The sequence below is a fragment of the Drosophila innubila genome (genome assembly GCF_004354385.1).
Source record: "Drosophila innubila isolate TH190305 chromosome 2R unlocalized genomic scaffold, UK_Dinn_1.0 1_C_2R, whole genome shotgun sequence".
Classification (NCBI taxonomy): Eukaryota; Metazoa; Arthropoda; class Insecta; order Diptera; family Drosophilidae; genus Drosophila; species Drosophila innubila.
The window spans coordinates 11,098,925-11,108,853 of record NW_022995374.1 but is presented as its reverse complement, the minus strand read 5'-3'; the positions used below and the strand labels follow the sequence as shown (position 1 = coordinate 11,108,853).

At 38.3% G+C, this 9,929-nt stretch overlaps 1 long non-coding RNA gene across 1 annotated transcript; it reads left to right on the top strand.

Annotated features, from left to right (window-relative positions):
• The first annotated feature begins 8,359 nt into the window (after positions 1–8,359).
• LOC117785736 lies at positions 8,360–9,667 on the top strand. Its single transcript, XR_004617526.1, has 2 exons — positions 8,360–8,437; positions 9,241–9,667. It is a non-coding gene; the product is annotated as an uncharacterized LOC117785736 (long non-coding RNA).
• Positions 9,668–9,929: the final 262 nt, after the last annotated feature.

Here is a 9,929-nt window from a genome sequence, read left to right as displayed (position 1 = left end):
CATTTTCGGCTTAAACTTGCTTGATTTTATTGTTTTTGCATAGTTTAATTTTCGATGGGACTGAGAATATTACATCCAAATATAGGCCCTTTCATATAAATTCTCTCCACCGTTCAAGTGCAAATATTGCGGAGCAACCACGAAAAAGCCGGCACAAAGAACGCGCCGACTGCAGACGAAGATGCAGGGATGAAGAGGTGACGGGAGGAAGGCGAGACTGTCGCTTGTTTGCATTAAGGATAAAGGAGCAGGAATTTTTATAATAATTTCTTTCTTTTCTCTCGCACAGCATGTGTGCTCTGAGGTCGGGCATCACTTCAAGTGCGGCACACAGGAAACTCGTATGCAAAAAGTGCACTTGAAAACGGTTCTCTTTAGCCGGGTTGAGGTTATGTTTATGTGGCACACAAATGCAAACACAAATGCACAAATACATACAAGCACTGTGAAGCACACATTTGGGAACTGCGTCCTGTCAGCCACATATTTACACAACTGCAATAATATTTTTGTCGCCAGGCTGCACTTTTTAGCGAGACCAAGTCGTTGGGGAAGATTCACTTAGGTCTGGGTCCCATAGACTAACTCGGCTCGGACTAGGGAACTATTGAAAAATGTATATGAGCTGTGAGTTTCTTTTGCTTTTTTCACCAGTCGCCGCAGTGAAAGTGATTTATGGGAACTGCGAGAATCGCGGCGAGACTTTGTCTCCGTTGTCTCACTTGCTCGGCTACTTAGAGGACAGAGACTTTCCCAACTCCGAATCCCAGTGGTGCCTTTGAGTTTTGGCTCCTGATCCGTGTGTTGTTTGTGCCAAATGTGCAATAAATTAGTGTTTTGATTTTCTGCATTGCCGGAGAACTTGGCGCCGTCCTTCCCGCTTCCTCAATCCTTCTACCCTGTTCCTATTCCTGCCAGCTGCATGTGCGGAAACTTTTATCGTTTGTCGAGTTTTTAAGTTGCATTTCTTATTCATAGACAGAGCGACAAACTTTAGCTGATTCCATGAACGGAGACGGACAGAGAATGTGAGAGCAAGAGCGAGAGAGTGTGACAGTGAGAGTGAGAACAAAGCCGCCTTTCAACTGTGACGCCATGGAATGGAATACAGACTCGCTTATTAAAGATCTTCCAAGCATGCACCGAGTACTTAGTTCTGGGTTTGAGTCGCAGAGGCGTCTGTAATAAACACTTGAGATTACGAGTCTGAGTATGTCGCTGGGTTTTGGGTTTGTTATGCTTAATTTGAGGCATTTTTCAAATGGCATGTGAGTGTGTGGCAAGTTAACAGGCGTGTCGAGGCGAGGATCACACACGCAGCTAGAAACAGATTTGTGACTCGGATCGTTGAACTTACCACAGTCATTACATATTCAAATAAGGCCAAGGTACATACCTAAAACGAAACGAAAAGAATGATAATCGATTAGTCAGCTTTCCAAGCTCGTTGCATCTTCTTATGATCTATCTACAGTATCTCAAGTAATTGTTGTGACAAAAGCATGCACACTTAATTTTGCAAAAAAAAACTTTTCTTTTTTTTTAGACCCCGTACTTAAAAAACGCACAAAAAAAATCAAGATTTTCTTACTTAAACAGGGCATATTCAAGTACAAGCGATCTCAAAAGCTGTCCAAGTTCGGAATTTCTAAAGCTGAGAACAAAATTCTTAATTTAAGTTTGGTTTTCGCAAATACAGAAATCTTAAAATGAGATATTTCGGGGATACTTTAAGTACGTTTTGCGTTTAATTAAAGTCTGTAAAAATTGAAAAGTAAGTACATAAAAATCTTGATCTAAATCCAAAATGTACTTGTTTCTCGTAACAAACATTGTCATAATTAATTAATTGTAATCTTAAAACATTTACTAGTATTATATGTTTACTTTAATTTAGCAAAATACCAAAATTAAATACCATTTAATAATGGTGTGTTTTCTTGGTTAGCGACCTTTCGGAATAGGCACTGATTTTACCAGTGATTCAAGCTTAACGTAATCTTTGCGTCGCTAAAGCCAGTATAGAATTCTAAGGTGCGACAATGAAAAAAAAATGTCCCAAAATGTAATTGTTTTTAGTACAAAACGTTCTTATTATACCCGTTACTTAAAAAATAAGTAAAAGGGTATATTGTGTTCGTTGGAATGTATGTAACAGGGAGAAGGAGGCATCTCCGACACTATAAAGTATATATATTCTTGATCAGCATCAACAGCCGAGTCGATATAGCCATGTGTGTCTGTCCGTCTGTCCGTCTGTCCGTCCGTCCGTCCGTCCGTATGAACAAAAGGATCTCAGAGACTATTAGAGATAGAGATACTATACTTTCACCCACAGACTTTTATATACCCCACGCAGATCAAGTTTGTTTCAAATTGAAGCCACGCCCCCTTCCGCCCCCACAAATCGTGAAAAACCACCACACCCACAGTTTTTAAGATAATTCATTTTTTGTGATAATTAACGTTATATATTAGCATTATCTATTATCCCACTGCATCGCAACAAGATCGGACAAGTAGAACGGCCGTTATGGCGAATACAAGTTTTCAGAGCAAAAGAAGTATCTTCTTTAAAGTACTTTTATATATATTAGTAAGTAAGTAACGGGTATCCTATGGTCGGGATCTCGACTATAGCCTTTCCGACTATTTATTAATTTCCTTTCAATCTTGATTAAAACTATTTGAAGTACAAAAAAATCTTAAACTAATTAATTACAAATAACTCAGTTGTTTTTGGAGGTATCTTAACGAGATTCACGTATTATATATTTTCCATGGTCTTATATATTCTGACTAAGTTTGGTTACATCGGACATCGGAGTAGATTACGCATTTGAGTTGAGTTTATACACCCTGACCGAAGTTGGTGCAAATTGGTCCACTATATCATATAGCTGCCATAGAACCAATCGGGCGAAAATCAAGTTTTAGTATGAACAACTTTTTTGATTTATGAGACATTGTAAGCAAACAGATAGAATATGCATTCAATTTGGTCTTATACAGTCGAGTAATCTAAGTACTGGAATGATGAGCGTCTTGTAAAGTGTTATCTTTGTCTGTCATGTTTATGCTGTAACGATATTTTTATATTTGTCAAAACAACTACTTGACATACTGTATCTGTAGGTACTCGTATCAACCCAAATTGCCACACTGAATGGAAAGATTTGCTTGAGTCAAGCTACAAAGTTATTCGGGTCAATCGAAGAACGAACTGAAGAAAGCCTCGATGAGCTGAGATGTTGCCACAAGATGTTGCACAGTCACCCAGTGGCGAACTCAGTCTCATCCTGGCACACACGACTGCGCATATTTAATTGCTCATTGCGCGTGATTCGCTCTGGCAATGTATGGGGCATGAGGCATGAGGCATGGGGCATGGTGCATGAGGCAGCACAAGGGGGTGACTCGAGATGTTTGACTACATTATTTTGACAGTCGGCACAAATTACCAAGTGCCGCCTGGTAGGAAGTTGCAACTCTTTGGCAAGGCAACTTTCTTTCTTGCAATTGGAATTCGCGTTGTGCGCCGGCGCAGCGTCCTCTTTGCAACGTGCAACGTGCAACTGGCAGTTGGCAACGTATATTGTCTCTGCCCCTTTTTTGTTGTCGCCTACGCGACGGCGCATGCCTCATTTGCATTTGGCTGGCGTCATGCAACATTTGTGCTGTTGCCTGTCTGTTGTCAATCGCTGTCATAAGCTGCAACAGCAGCTGTCAGTTGTCGCTTTGTCGCATTGTCGCTTTGTCTCTGGCTACTGTTTGACAGTCTCTTGGATTGTTGCACTGTCACCTCAAGGGTCACACACGGACACGGGTGGGAATGGAAAGGAAGGGGGTGCTCGAATATAGGACGTGAACAATCGTGTACATCTTATGCCATCTGATTTAAATATTGTGAGCAACTTTCTCGACACATTAAGATACTCAAAGTCTGGTCAAAGTTCAATTACTCATAAGAGGACAGAGGCAGATAAAGATCATAATTGTTACGTAAATATTTGGTCAGCTATAATTGCTTTAACAAAAATATTGTATTATACTCGTACTCGGATCTCTGCACGCAGTCAGTCGGATGCTGTAAAACAATAATTTACATAATTTTCTTACAAATCACGCACACGAAACTCTCCCCAATGGATCAAGAAGAGCCTCCAGTTTGGATAGTGGATAGTTTGGATAGTTGGGATTGAGCGAAACAAAAGCGAATCCAGTTATTGATTTATCCACAGCACTGCCACGACTTTTATGCCACATCATTGTGCAACATTATTTCAAATCATCAACAGAGAACTTTTGTTTGCTTTACGTTGTTTTTTCTTATATTTTATTTTGTATTTTGTAATTTAGCATATCATTGTTGGAATCAGCTGAAAATGCATTTATGGCCCTGACTGTGCCTATCAGCTGCGAGATGATCTCTTAAATGGGGCAACAGCATCATTAAAACCTCAGACGCGTCTCGATTCGATTCGATTCGAATCAACTCAACTCGACTTGTATGTAAATTAGGCCTTCAGATTAGAAACGTTTGAAACGCAGTTGAGATGCAATACTTGAGATGTCAATTGATAGCTAGCCATACATATGAGGAGAAATAAAGTCCCAAAAGAGTGATTCAGACTTGTCACCTACTGGCGATTGAGTTAAACTGCTTAAATCTAACAGTTCAGCACATTAACGCAATCGCTTATGTACTACTTCCTCTTGCTACTCTGTAATCTCAAGCATTAACTGTTATAGCTAGCCCCATTCACATTACCCTATCTAATACAAATCCCAACAGTCATTGCCCATTAACATAACTTCATACGGGATGACAACGAAGACGACGGAGACAATGACGACGACATTGCCCACGTCCTCTCATCGTCGTCCACTCAAACGGCACTCAACAAGTTCTAATAGGCACTCACACACACACACACACTCCTACTGGCTGCATCCCAGGTAACATCCACATCCCACAGCCCACGCATATTCCCTTGCACTCGACTCCCCCCTTTGACTCCTTGTGTGAGTTGTGTGCATATTGCATTTATGCAATACGTGCCTTGTTATTGTTCTGTCTGGCTGTGTTCCTAGTCCAGGCTCCATCGCCATCTCCAAATCCCTCTGAAACTGCAGCACACCCACAGTCCACTATCTACTATCCACTATCCACTATCCACTGTCCACTGTCCGTTGGGCAGTGGAGCGCGCTTGCATATAATTTATATGCATTTGACAGTTTTGACTGATTTATCGATGCAGGAGCATGGCATACATAATGCGTGTAGCGTGAGCTTTTCCAGGAAAATCAGGAATAGTCATGCACACACACAAACACACGTGCACATGCTCACACACATACGTTAATTTTGCATAATACTTATGTAGATACTTTTCGCAGATTGAAATGCTGCATTTCTTGTGAATCAATTTCGTTCAACGTTCGTTTTTTGGCATTTCAGTGAAAGAGAGAAAAAAAAACACTTATTTCGTTTTATGTATGTTTATAAAATCAAGTCTCCGACACTTTTGACCCGAAAAATGACAGCTGACAGCTATAAACTGGACCACGCGTTGCTCCAGCGTTCAATGAATCGATGAATCACGCTCTAATCAAAATTCGTCTCGGATTGTTATCTGTACAACTTGCATTTATATTGACGAATTATTCAACAAATTAGAAAAGAGTTTTTAAATTATGGTTTAAATTTAATGACTTTTATTAAATATTTTAAAAAAACTTTTTTGAGAGGTTAAAGTCTAGTGACGAAATTTAGTGACGAACCATAAAAAATTTAATATGAAAATTAAATAAATATTATACTCATTTTTAAAAAACACAAATTGTTTGGCAATCGACACTGCACAAAAAACCTATTTTTGAGTAAAAGGTATGTAGGCTTTTTGCCCAATGTGCCGAATGCCGACTATAACATATTAAAAATTGAAAAAAGTTAAATGTTAATTTTACTAAAATCGCCAAAATGTGTGCCAAAAACGTGAGCACAGCTAAAATTATGTATAGGACATGTCTGTAGCTTTTATGGTTTGAAAACTGCGGAGTTTTCAATTTTAGCGGGATTTAGCGTTTTCCCGCTAAACTAGAGGTTTTTTCCAAGATTTCTAGATTTTCGAAGAGAAATTAATCTTTATCATAAAATATAAGCTTTTTTAGCGCTTTGATACAAACAAACAAACACACACAAACAAACTGACTTTTTATTTCATTTTAAGAAGTTCATTAAAAAATTTCAAATTTCATTATCTTTTGATCAGTTATTTAAAAAAAAAAAGTTACCGAAAGCCTCCAACAGCCCTACTAGCTGCAATCATTTAAATTATCTCTTATCTCATGAACCAGGTGAGTTAGCAGATGTTATAGTATGCCATTTGGTTAGTTAAGAATAAACCTATCGATCGGTAAATAATTCGAACTAGTCGGCCATATTAGCTGTGTATATTGCTAGTCGCCTTTTGCACGCTTCGTGCTGCTTACGTCACTAGCGCGAGCTGCCGTCCGCAGTGATAACCCTAAGTAAGTTGGTTCTTTGAAGTAAGTGTATATACTGGGATCACTGAACAGGCTGCCCCTCAGGTGGATCCCGGGACATACTGATATTGCAGGAAATGAAGCCGCTGACAAGTTGGCGAGAATGGGATCCAATAATCCCCTTTAGGTTCTGAGCCGTTCTGTGTAATAGGCAGACACACATTGCGGGAACATCTCAAAAAAGATAAAACCACCTAAGACAGTCAGAGTGGGAGCAAACCATGGGTCTTCGACAAGCGAGATGTCTTATAGGCAACTATAATCAGATGCGTTTCGAGCAACTGATTCCCATGGGGAGGAATAGATTCTGCTGACCGGGCATTGTAGACTGAGAAGTCACCTACACAAAATAGGTATGGTAAGTAACGGAATATGCCGCTGCTGTGACATCGAAGAGGAATCCTCAACACATGTCATTGCAGAGTGCGCAGCCCTGGCTAGACGCAGACGAAGTATCTTAGGGAAACATGTCTTCCAACCCTATTAAAATCCTCGAATACGTACAGGAGACAGTGCTGATGGAAGAGCTATAGGCTCAGAAGGGGGTACAATAGACCTTAAAGGTAGCAGGTGCAATTTTCCCATTACATAATAACAATATACCTGTGTTAAAAAAAGCAATGAAATTGCATTAAAATACCTTTTATAATTGAATTCTAGTCAATAGGTTGTAGTTAATTTATTTTTATTTACGCAATAAGACATAAAAGCTCTTAATGAGAAATTGCAAAGAACTTATAAAATAAGCGGATTTAATGGAATTTATTTGAGTAGCTTTTGTTCCATATTGACTTCATTATTTCTAAACATTTCTACATTTGTATTTGTCACGTCAAAATGAAATTTAAATTTCTTATTTTATTAAATTAATTTCTTTATTTAAAGCATCAATATTTTGAGCAGCAACGTCTTGAATTGACACGTAATTGGCTTGGCAGCAATTTGTGATGTGGCAAGTTAATATTTAATGAATTTATTGCACATTCCGTACACTTCAAAACTGAAATATGAGCACACATTTATGATTTTATCTAATTATGGCCATTATTATACAAGTCTTACATAGATGTAATATTCAAGATGTCTATTAGATTTAATGACATTGTTTGTCTGTTGTGGCAGGTAACAATATACAAGTAGTCTCAATCAGCAGTCGTTCCACATGCCAAATGGTCAGTGTTAAATGTCAATCAAAAAGCAATCCTGCTAACAGTCAAATGGAGTATCCGCATCGACAATTCTCCATCCTCCAACCTCCAACCTACATTTCCCATCCATTGAGTTGTGCGTTAGTTTTTGATGCAGTCCCAGGTCTCAATACTGTCAATTTGTGACTAAAACAAAGGCTTAAAGAAAGTGAGTCGTGGTCGCTGTAACACGAGAAGGAAATGATAGGGGACATGAGAGGGGACATGAGATGGGCAACACGGGAGGCAGGGGAACGGGGTCTAGACATGTCTCGGTTGGGCTGTGGCCCACACGAGCGCGCTTTTGAACAAATTTGATTACCATATACGCGTACAGACATATCTAAGACTGACTGTAGATACCCATTATACCCTATCAGAACGAGTATTACAGATTTCTCAGGAGTTATGCAACCAACAATTAAGCTGAGAGTTGTAAGAATCCTAAAATTTATTCCAGTTATCAGTTTGATGAAACTTAAAAACAGTTTTTGAATTTCAGTTTCGATTCAAGTTGGTCAATTTCGATCAATGATCGGCGATTAAAAAATTAAAATCTCACAAATTTTAAAACAGTTTTCGTTACCTGAAATATCACAAAATTATAAATCTAATTGGGATCAAAGTGTTGTGTGTATAAGATCGTTGATCAAGGAACAATCGTAGAAATTAAAGATACTTCTGACTTATTATATGTGAGGTAAGTTTAGTCCCGTTTTCACTTTGATGAACCTTAAAAAAAGTTTACAAGTTTTGTTTTCGATTCAAGTCGATTAATTTTAAAGACGAACGATGATTATTAAATTAAAATGCCACAAATTTGAAAACAGCATAAGTTATCTAAAATTTTGCAAAATGTTATAACTGGACTCAAAATGGTGTCAGTATAAGATCGTTGATCACTGAACAATCTAAGAATTGTGAGGTGAGGTCCCGTGGCTTTCTAGTTCGATTTCTACACTGCACAATCGATTTTAAAACAAGTGGAAAAGGCTATAGTCGAGATCCCGACCATGGGATACCCGTTACTTATTTTAATATATACTCGTATTAAAGTACTTTATATTTATTATTATTTATATTATTTATTTATTTATATAAGCACCAGCTTGTAGCGCTAGGAAACCAAATTGAAATAAATTAAATTAAATAACTATCTATTGAAAACTACTGCATACTTTTAGGTGATTGTATTGAATTAATTATTAATAACTTTGGTTAGCTATTACTGCCCTTCTACTTGTCCGATCTTGCTGCGGTTAAGTGAGCTAATATAAAATATTATAAGATTCTGTTAATTTACATAAAAACGGTATTAAATATGTTAAAAATCGGATAATGCCTTAGCATGTTGCGAACTCATAATAATAAATAATGTTTTAAAAAAATTTGAAATATCTTTTCACACACTAAGCTAAGAAGGTTTAGATTTTCTAGAGCATTTCTCCGCTCGTCATGGTTTTTCTATTATCATTTCCATTTCCATTTCCATTTTCATTTTAGCTGTTGCTGTTGCTGTCGTTGACTCTGGCTTTGTTTTTCTATTTTCGCTTTGAAAAGAGTCGATTTACCGCAGTAATAAACAATCAAAACAAATACAAAGGCGACGTTTTATTGGGCATGCTTGGTTAGGCATCCTCCTTGCTCACCTTTCTCCTCCATCGACACGGACATCGTCATAAACATGGACATAGATGTGGATGTGGATGTGGTTGTAGTTGTAGTTGTGGATGTGAACAAGCCATGACTGGGCGCGTCGAGCTCTACGTGGGTGCGTGATCCGGAGGCGACTCGACTCGATTCGATTTGTTATATTTATGGTGTCTGCTGTAAGTTAGCCAAAGTCGTAGTGGATGTTGAAGCCAAAACAAATTTTTGGTTCGTCTAATGGCAAAATGCCAAATATTAAAAATACCTTTTAAAACGCAAACTTTTCTTGCATTTTTATTGAATGTCGATAATGAGAAATGAATGCAAACTGGCGACGACAACGACAGCGACAACATAAGTCAGAGCACCTCCAACTCTGTCTTCAGCACCATAAACCGCAGTAGAACTGAACCGAACCGAACCGAACCGAACTGAACTGCCATATTGCAAAAGTTTTTCAAGTTCATTCCACGTTGCGGGTGCGTAAAATGATTTACCTGCTGCTTGGCTGTCGAAACTTTTTGGCTTGCAAAGTTCAAGTT